This window comes from Trichechus manatus, unplaced genomic scaffold, assembly GCF_000243295.1.
Source record: "Trichechus manatus latirostris isolate Lorelei unplaced genomic scaffold, TriManLat1.0 scaffold00040, whole genome shotgun sequence".
Taxonomy (NCBI): Eukaryota; Metazoa; Chordata; class Mammalia; order Sirenia; family Trichechidae; genus Trichechus; species Trichechus manatus.
The window spans coordinates 18761622-18771118 of NW_004443976.1; the positions used below are offsets into that span (position 1 = coordinate 18761622).

Consider the following 9497-nt stretch of genomic DNA (forward strand, 5'->3'; position numbering starts at 1 on the left):
TCTAATGGAAAAATCAAGAGTGTTGAATCATATGAAAAACTTTTTCCAAAGAGATTAAATATTGAAGAAATGTAAAATATAACAATATAAAAAAGCCAAAAAATACATGCTATATTTATTAAATGCTATTGAATGAAATTTTAAAAAGGGTCATCAAAAGCATCAAACTGCTTGCCAAAAAAAAATTAAACAAAATTTTTACTCTCTTAACTCTCTGGTCATAGGTAAGATAAAACTATGTCAAAGACTATTTTAAAAAATCACAACAATGAAAATACCACATTGTAAAACTCAGGAGATGTGGCTAAAGTGGTACGCAGAGAAAAACTATTATCTTTAACTGCTCTCACCCTTATATAATAAAAAGAAACTTAAAGAAGAGAGAGATGAAAGAAGAAACAAAGGTAAAGACAAAAAGTAATGAATTGGAAACAAAAAAAAAAGAGGAGAACTTATAAATAAATCCAAGTGCTAAATATTTTAAAAGATCTAAATATTGACACACCACTAGTAGTTTAATGTAGGGAGAAAAAAGAGAAGAAACATAACATTAAGAATGAAAAGAGAATATAAACACAGATTTGGAAAGGATGAAAAAAATTAAGCATTTTCAAGAATCTATATTTAACAAAATGGACTTAAGAAGGCATGGAAGATGTAAATAAACTACTAACGATAGAAATAATAGAAAAAACTGCCAAATAAATCCCCCAAAAGACACCAGACCTTGATAATTTTATAGATAAATTGTTTCAAAACCTTCAGGGTATAATTTCTATAATATTCAGATGGCCTCAGAGCATAGCAACAGATGGAAAGCTGCCCAATTTATTCTATATAGCTGACAAAAACCTGATACAAAACCTAACAAAAACATCACCAAAAAGAAGAAAATTACAAACTAGTTTCACTTTTGAACAAGAAGGAAAATTCCAGATAAAAATACTAGAATTCAACAATGCATTAAAAGGACAATACCCCACGGCCCAGCAGGTATTTAGAGGGTTCCAATATGTAGCAGACATGTGATTCTGCCAAAATAGCATTATTAAGGCCTTTGTGCAATAAACAGAAGGAAGCATGGTGATAAGATTGAACTCAGCCACTACACCAAAAACCCATTGCATGGAATCAAATCCAACTCACAGTGACCCTACAGGACAGAGTAGGGCTGACCCACATGGTTTCCAAGGAGCGGCTGGTGGATTTGAACTGCTGGCCTTTTGGCTGGCACCCAAGCTCTTAACCACTGTGCCACTAAGGCTCCTAGCCACTACAGCGCTAAACAATTCAGTGCTAAACACCTTACAAGTCCTTGCTTCAACTACAGTCAATAGTGCTTTAGAGGTAGGCAGAAGTGAATGTTCACTTGGATTCAACTTGTCAAGTAAAGGCAAGCAAACCTTCACCTCTGCACTAGATGTAAGAAATCCTGGTTGGGGGTGGAGGAGGGCCCTAGTCAGAACTAGTGGCACTGTGCCTAGACAAAAGTCTAAACTACAACCCAACTCCAGTGCTGACCCCACTGAATCACAGCACTCTCTGCATTGCCAGGCCATGCGCAGGCCTTGGCAATCACTGATGTCTGGGGTTCCCAGACACAGTGTGGTTCTACCCTGTGGTGGAATGGTCCAGCTAGCAGAGTTGTGTCTGTCAGCAAAATATACCATCAGTAAGAAAACTTCTGAAGTTTACAGTGTTGTCTGTAGAAAAGTATAACACAAAAAGAAATAAAAAAGAAACAAAAAATGCCCAACAATTCTTGGACACTACTAGAAAAACTTGAGCCTATACTTTAAAAGCCCAGTTGCTTTAGATTTAATGTTTTAGTAGGAGGAAGCATTCGGCAATTGCCTTTTTTTTCCCCTTCAAATTATTTATGGTTTCATTAATATTAACGTCATTTATTTTCTTCAATCAATTGGATTCATTTTCTTCCCAAAGAGAAGGAGAGAGAAACGATAAATTTAAAGTGATGGAGGGGAAGAATACAAACCACCTGGTAGTGAGCTGACAATCACACGTTCACAATCTCACATAATGAAGACTAACACTACGCTGTGACACCCCACCATCTACTAAGCTCAGGGTCTTGAAAAGCACAATTATTTTTGTTCCAATGCCTGAATTAGATGATGTGCTAATTTTGAGGATGAAAAGCAAAGAACACTTTCTCCTTGGAAGGCAACATGTTTTGCTGCTTTAGTTAATAAATCTTTATGGTAGTTCTATGAAAAGAGAAGGCAGCAGGCAAGTATTACTTGCCTCCTTTTCTGGGGGAAAATCAGAAATGGAAAGATTAAGAAACATGGCCCTGGACAGACACCCAAGGACAGGAAGAGAGTCTTTGTTTTCTGGCCCTGGCACTTTGTACCAAAGTGAGGATAAGGAAGAGAGGAACAGGAAATCTCTAATGGTGTGCCACACGGCTCCAAATCCATCCTGTTCACCCTTTTCATCTACAACTCGAATGAGAACATAGACAGCACGTCTGGCAATTCTGCTAACAATAAAATGGGGAGGGTCACCAAGATTCCAAAAGGTCTCAGCAGGCTGGAACAATCAAACAAAACCAACAAGATGAAACCAAGGGTGCTAAAACATAAAGTCCAGCACCTTAATTTCAAAGAATCCCTTGCACAAACAGAGGATGGGAAAGTGTAGAAACAGTTCATATGAAAAAGACCTGGGGCAGACGTTGCAAACTGTTGGTCCACAGATGTGTTTTATTTGGCCTTTGCATTGTTTGTGAAAAACACTAAGCCAGTGTTTAAAAATCGGGAGAGCCACATAAAATTCCGGATTTCTGGCTTCTCTTGAAAAACTGAAAGATCTAGCAACTCCAGGTCTGCATTCAGACATGACAACTGGTCAGAGCTGAGTTGTGGCTGTCCCCTGTAGACAGGACATTCACTATCCCCAATGTATGCATATGGACACAAACTGGCCTGCTTAGGTCATTTAGGATTTCTTTCTTAGCTCTGTGGACATCTGTTTGTAACTCTTGACATGGGGGTTTCAGATGACTGCCAACTCAATATGAAGCAACTGTGTGATACGGTTGCTAAAAACTTCACCAAATTCAAGGCCATGTTAATGGAAGAACAGTGTCTGACTCAGTGGCCCTTAACTTTTGGAGACCCACAGACTCCTTAGAAAATCTACAAGAATCAATGAGTCTTTTCTCTAAAAATATGTCTATCCATACAAAAAAATTACAATTAATTTCAGGGTGTTCACAGACCTCGTTGGGTCTCAGTTCCCAAGTTAATGAGCCCAGTCTAGAACAAGGAAGCAAAGTATCCCAGTGTATGCTCACATAGTGTTATGGATTGAATTATGTCCCCCCAAAAATGTGTGTCAATCAATTTGGCTGGGCCATGATTCCCAGTATTGTGTGGTTGTCCTCCATTCTGTGATTGTAATTTTATATTAAAGAAGATTAGGGTGGGATCTTAACACCCTTACTAAAGTCACATCCCTGATCCAATGTAAAGGGAGTTTCCCTGGGGTGTGGCCTGCACCACCTTTTATCTTAGAAGAGATAAAAGGAAAGGGAAGCAAGCAGAGAGTTGGGGACCTCATACCACAAAGAAAGCAGCACCAGGAGCAGAGTGCATCCCTTGGACCTGGGGTCCCTGTGCCTGAGAAGCTCCTCGACCAGGCGAAGATTGATGAGAAGGACCTTCCTCCAGAGCCAACACAGAGAAAAAGCCTTCCCCTGGAGCTAACACTCTGAATTTGGACTTTTAGCCTACTAGACTGTGAGTGAATAAATTTCTCTGTTAAAACCATCCACTTGTGGTACTTCTGCTACAGCAGCACTAGATGACTAAGACACACAGTATGCCTAGACCCAGGAACCACGTTTTAAGAGGGATGCTGACAAACTGCTATCCAAAACAAGGCAGCCAGGATGGTACCAAAAAAACCCAAACCTGTTGCCATCCAGTCGATTCCGACTCATAGCAACCCTAAGGGACAGAATATAACTGCTCCATAGGGTTTCCAAGGAGCAGCTGGTGGATGTGAATTGCCAGCCTTTTGGTTAGCAGCCGTCGCTCTTAACAACTGTGCCACCAGGGCTCCGCCAGGACGGTAAAGGGTCTGGAAATTACATCATAAAGCTGAAGAAACTGAGAATGCTTAGTCTAGAAAAGGGAACACTTAGAAAGGAATATAATGTCCATTTTAAATTTCAGAAGCTGTCATGAGGAAAATTAGACTTAAACTGGTCCAGCTGGCAAAACTAAGATCAGTGAGAAGTTACAATAAGACCGAGTTTACTATTCAGTTCAGTATAAGAAGTTTCATACGACTAAAGTCGCACAAAGATAGAACAGATTGTCGTGTCGAACAACAGAGTAGTGAGCTCCCCATCACTGTAAATAATCCAAGCAGAAGCAAGATACGAAACGTTAGCAATGTCACAGAAAGGACTCCAGAACTGGGTGGAAGACTGTACTATAATTGTCTAAAACGCTCCCAGGTCAAAGTTTTAATGATCAGAGTCAGAGATGGCAATAATAATTCACTTCCCCTCCAAATCTCTGTCGTGCTTTTGTCAAAGGAATAGCTACACTGCAGTCAAGTTCCACTCAAGAGACAGAAACACAGCGCCTAATCCTCCCTTGGTGATTCACAGTCATCCCACTGGAAATTGTTCAGGACTTGGCCACTCTTGAAAATTCATGTGCCAATTCTTTTCTTCGTCTAATCCCACTCCTCCACTCACCTCTTTCTACCTAAATTCAAGATGTCCATCTTAATTCTTGAGGAGCTGTGTAAGTTTCACTGCATAACAGAGATCATGTCCTTGTTGAACTTACTCATCTTAACCATGATGTTTCAAACATGTGGGCATTCAGTAAAAGCCTTTGATGACTTCAGCCCATAAAAATGAGGATAATTCAGCCATATTAACTTTGTATGAGCATCATAGCCTGTTAGAAGAGGTCACAGGCTAGACCAGATCAAGCCCACACACATAAGGAGGCAGTCAACAATCAATGACTCTACAAAATGTTAAGCAAAGTGTTAACCCCGCAGCTGGTATTTCAGAAATTCCAGGGAACCGCCTCACTATGTCTTTGATTTCTAAATCATTCCTTCTCAACAAATAATTTTTGAGTCAGAAACACTGCTTTTCAAAAAAGAACTTTTCCGCTAAAAATGTCTTAAGACACCATGAATGTGAAATAAATAATTTGCCCTTATTTACCAACCAAAAAGCCTATCTGTTCCGGTTGAACAAAATCAAGATTAACTTTATAAAAGGAAAACATCCTTTTGTCCAAATGACTGGCCCTCTCCTCCGAGTGAGTTTCTCAGAAGCTTAGGAAACAAGTTCTAAAAGCAAACCTTTTTTCTGTTCCAGGGAAGAGGGGAATGTGGGCCTCTTGACCTATAAAACTCATTATTTTGGAACATCCATAATTCTCCCAAGTCTGTGCCAGCTGAACAGAGACGCCCTCCAGCAAACCACCAGCCAGGGCTGGAGAGCAAGGCTTTCACTCCTAGGAGATGACGAGGACAGGACCCAGAAAGTTCCCCGGGGGCGCAGAGGGAGTCTTTACTTTAGGTTGCATTACAAACTGTTGGAAAAGACAGATGGAGGGGATGACAGGAAAAGCTATTATTTCTTCTGGGCTTCCTTTCTGTCTGGATTCTAAGGAGACAAATACAAAATTCCATCACAGATTGAAATGCTATCTAAACATTCTTGAAAATGTGGTCTTGCTCTCTGAAATATGACCTGCTCAGCTGCAGCAACCTGTGACCTTATTAACATGTGAAGGTGGAGAAGGCCAACATTCCTGCAGCAGGCTGTCTAATTCTGGGCCTGGCTCTGCAACACCGCGAGTTGGTGACCCATAGGTTAAAACGTAAATTACTATAAAATATATATCTCCAGAACATGACCCAACAAAAAGTCCTGATGAATCATTCACTTTATTTTCACATTCCTGGGATTTTGTATACCTGAGACTCTCAAGTATTTTAAAGTTTCTAGTGAGCGATATAGGCTCAATCATACTAAAAAGTAGTGTTATTTCAAATAGTTGTAAAGTGGGACTCTTCAGACAAAAATTCAGCTTTAAACCACTTTAAAAAAACACACTGATCAAAATGATGTTCTTATGGTAAAGGGCTTTTGTTTCTTTGCAATCAATAAACAATCTCACATAGACCAACTCTTCAATACAGTTGAAGAAAATGTTACTGTATGTGAAGTATGTGTACTGAGGAATGCTCAGATGAGAAATACACAGTTCTTGCCTTCAAGGAGCTTACATACTAGTCGAGAAGACAAGATGTGTGCGCCAGAAAGTCAAGGGAGATCACAAAAAACAAATGAGAGGCACAAGCAAAGGGCTATGGGATCTTGCAGGCAGAAAGAAGATACATCTAACCGAGTGATCCTGGGATCAATGCTCTCATCTGTAAAACGAGAGGAGTGGGCCAGATGGGTCCCAAGTCCCTCGTAATTCTAAAATTCTGATTTCTCTGGTGTATCCAGATGAGGTCAACAGAGAAAAGTTCATAAAGGAAATACTATTTGAGCTGGGCCTTAGGTGGCTAAGATTTTTTCCTGCCCCCTCCTCTTTTTTTAATATTTTCTTTATTTTTGGTGGCAGTATACACAACCAAACACACAGCCCATTCGGTTTCTACATGAACAGTTCGATACCATTGGTCACACACTTCACACTGTGCCATCATTCCGTCTCTACCCATACTGTTTCATCACCATTGATTCAGACTCTCTGCCCCTTGAAGTTTTTTAGATGGGTAAGATTTTGAAATGTAGCTACTGGAAGAAAAAGAGAGAGTAAGCATTTCAGGCAAAAAGAAGTATATACGCACGGGTCCAGAAGGCACCGGGCAGGCTTTAGAGCACTGAGTCTTCAGTATGGATGAAACAAAGCAGGAGACAGAGTTGAAAAGGTAGGTCAAAGCTTTGAATGCCAAGCAAAGGAATGTGGATTTAATGTGGTAAACAGAAGCCCCTGAGGTTTCTGAAGAGGCAGATATGCTTCGACATACTTTAGGAAAGTTAACGAGCAGAAAGAGGCCTAAGTGTTTGCAGGCTACCTTAGTGCTCTTTATTACCTCTATTTACATGAATCTCATCTACCAGAGAAGCAGTGCTTCATGGGAGATAACCTAAACAGACAAAAACAAAGCAATAAGAATGAAGAGCTACGTAAGGCACTAGGAAATAGGGTCCGTTATAGGAACCTAATATGTCTATAAAAACAGTTGCTAGCAGGTCAATTCAAACTCATGGTGACTGCACGTGTGTCAGAGTAGACTGTGCTCCATAGGGTTTTCAATGGCTGACTTTTCAGAAGCAGACCGCCAGGTCTTTCTTCTGAGGTGTCTCTGGGTGACTCAAACAGCCACCCTGTTACTTAGCAGCTGAGTGCATTAACCATTTGTACCACCCAGAGGCTCCAATATGTCTATAGACAAATCATAATGGTAGCAACAAGGAAGAAGTCAGACTACTTACAAATAAGCCAACAGAGATGACTACTAAATGAGGGGAAAAATAAAGTTTGTCATAAAATGTAGGGAAACACAGAGAGATGGATAAAACAAAAAATATAAGAGAAAGAGACTCACAGCACCTGAAAGCTACTAGCAGAGGAAACAGGAAATTTCTATGTAGGATTCCACACCACCACCTCCCAAATCTGGGCAGCATAATGTACATTTTTAGAAATTAGATAGTTGTACTAAAAAGTCTCAAAGAAGACACACAACATAACTAAACACTTAAAATGAGTGCATGCTACCTTAACTGAATTAGTATTGAAAAGGGAGAATCAGGCACAGTGAGAGAGGTAGACTAGAAAAGGTACATTCAGCATTTCTGTTATGACAGCAATTTCTGAAATGTGATGCCGAAACAGAGAACAGAATCCAAATGAAAACGAGAATGGTTAATAGATACCATCTGGCCCCTCAATCATTGAAGAATACCCCTCCCCATACACTTCTTTTGCTCTTTATTCCCTTCCAGCTTCCCTCCTTGGCTGGATCCAAAAAACTATGAAATGAATTTATAGTTACCCATGTTTGCCAGTAAAGCTACGCATGAAGATCTGTAGCTATGTCAGGTTATCATCTTTTGTAACAACAAAAATGATAGCAAAACTCCAGTAACCCAGCTGGTAAACAAAAGCTGCAACCTTATTTAGTACACAAACTAAAGAAGGACAGAAGACATGTCTGACACAAGGAGAAAGCCAAGGAAACTTTGGTGTTCCCACTCGAGCCGCCTTCCCTTGGCCATGGGTGAGCTGTGCTACGATGGTCTCAGGGAACTGAGAGAGCTCCTGGCTGGTCTGGGCAGCCGACATCTGCTGCTGGGGGGACAAGCCATGTATGTGTCCTGCTGTGTATGGGACAGATCAACAAGAAAGCGCTCTGCGGGAAGATGGATTGACGTTTTGGTTCCTTTGGTTGCTGGGGTATTGAAGAAAGAAAATAGACGAGTATAATTCTTATAGAGGAAGAAGTTACTTACTTGCCTTCCATCTTGCCCCACATTTGTTTGACCTCTTACAACAGTTCGAATATTGTCATCCAGTCTCCTAGTGGAAAAGTTAAAGGATACAAATCATTAAAATAACCTCTATTCTAGGTAGATTAAAAGAAGGAGTTAGCAATTTATCCATCAACTTCTGGAGATTACCCCTTAAAAAAAAGAAAAACCAAAGCCATTGCCACTGAGTCAATTCTGACTCATGGCGACCCCTTGTGCTCCAGAGTAGAACCGCTCCATAGAGTTTTCTTGGCTGTAATCTTTTACCAAAGCAGATTACCAGGACTTTCCTCCACAGTGCCACTGGGTGGATTCAAACTGCCAACTTTTCAGTTAGCAGACAAGCGCAAACCATTTGCATCACCCTGGGACCTCTAGACTGTACCTATTTGTCCAGAAAACCAAACAAATGTGAACAATAAAAGGAAGACTGGGCCCCGGGCCTCAAGTGGGGCAGCAACAGTAGTATACAGAGGCCAAGCCCAGTGTGGACTGAAGAGTCTTCTTGGTGTTAAAAAAAAAAAAAAACAAAAAAAAAAACACTATTTCCATTTACTATTCAGCACTGTCTGAGCGGACCAATAAAACTTTTAATATTTTTCATGGAGTAAATCAGGAATGACAAAGTTGCCGAAACTTTATGACAACAAGCCAGAGGATGGGGTCAAATGATCCCACCCAAAATCCCTTCCTCAGCAACTTCCTCAGGAACCTTAAAAGGGACAAAGAGCTAGAGTGAGATATAGAATCAGTGCTTCCCCCTCTGGGCCCTGGTATGCAATCTGTATATGAGGTAGATTGGTGGCCTCCAGCTCCTCTTTCCCCTGTAGCTCAACAGGAGCCATTCAATGGCACCTCCGCCAGAAAAACTCCTATCCGTGAATTTCACTCTTCATTTGAAGAATCCATTAAAAGCAGGATAGGGTGAGAGTTTTAAATAACT

The 9497-nt window shown here is 40.6% G+C and overlaps 1 protein-coding gene across 1 annotated transcript in view; it reads right to left on the reverse strand.

The window, feature by feature from the left end:
• The window catches only part of VPS53 (VPS53 subunit of GARP complex), a 110584-nt gene extending 101838 nt beyond the window's left edge, over window positions 1-8746 (reverse strand). Inside the window, exon 1 of the mRNA XM_023731173.1 lies at window positions 8537-8746. The gene's annotated coding sequence lies outside the window, so the exon portion shown is untranslated. The remainder of the gene's footprint in view (window positions 1-8536) is intronic.
• Between the last annotated feature and the right edge of the window lie 751 nt (window positions 8747-9497).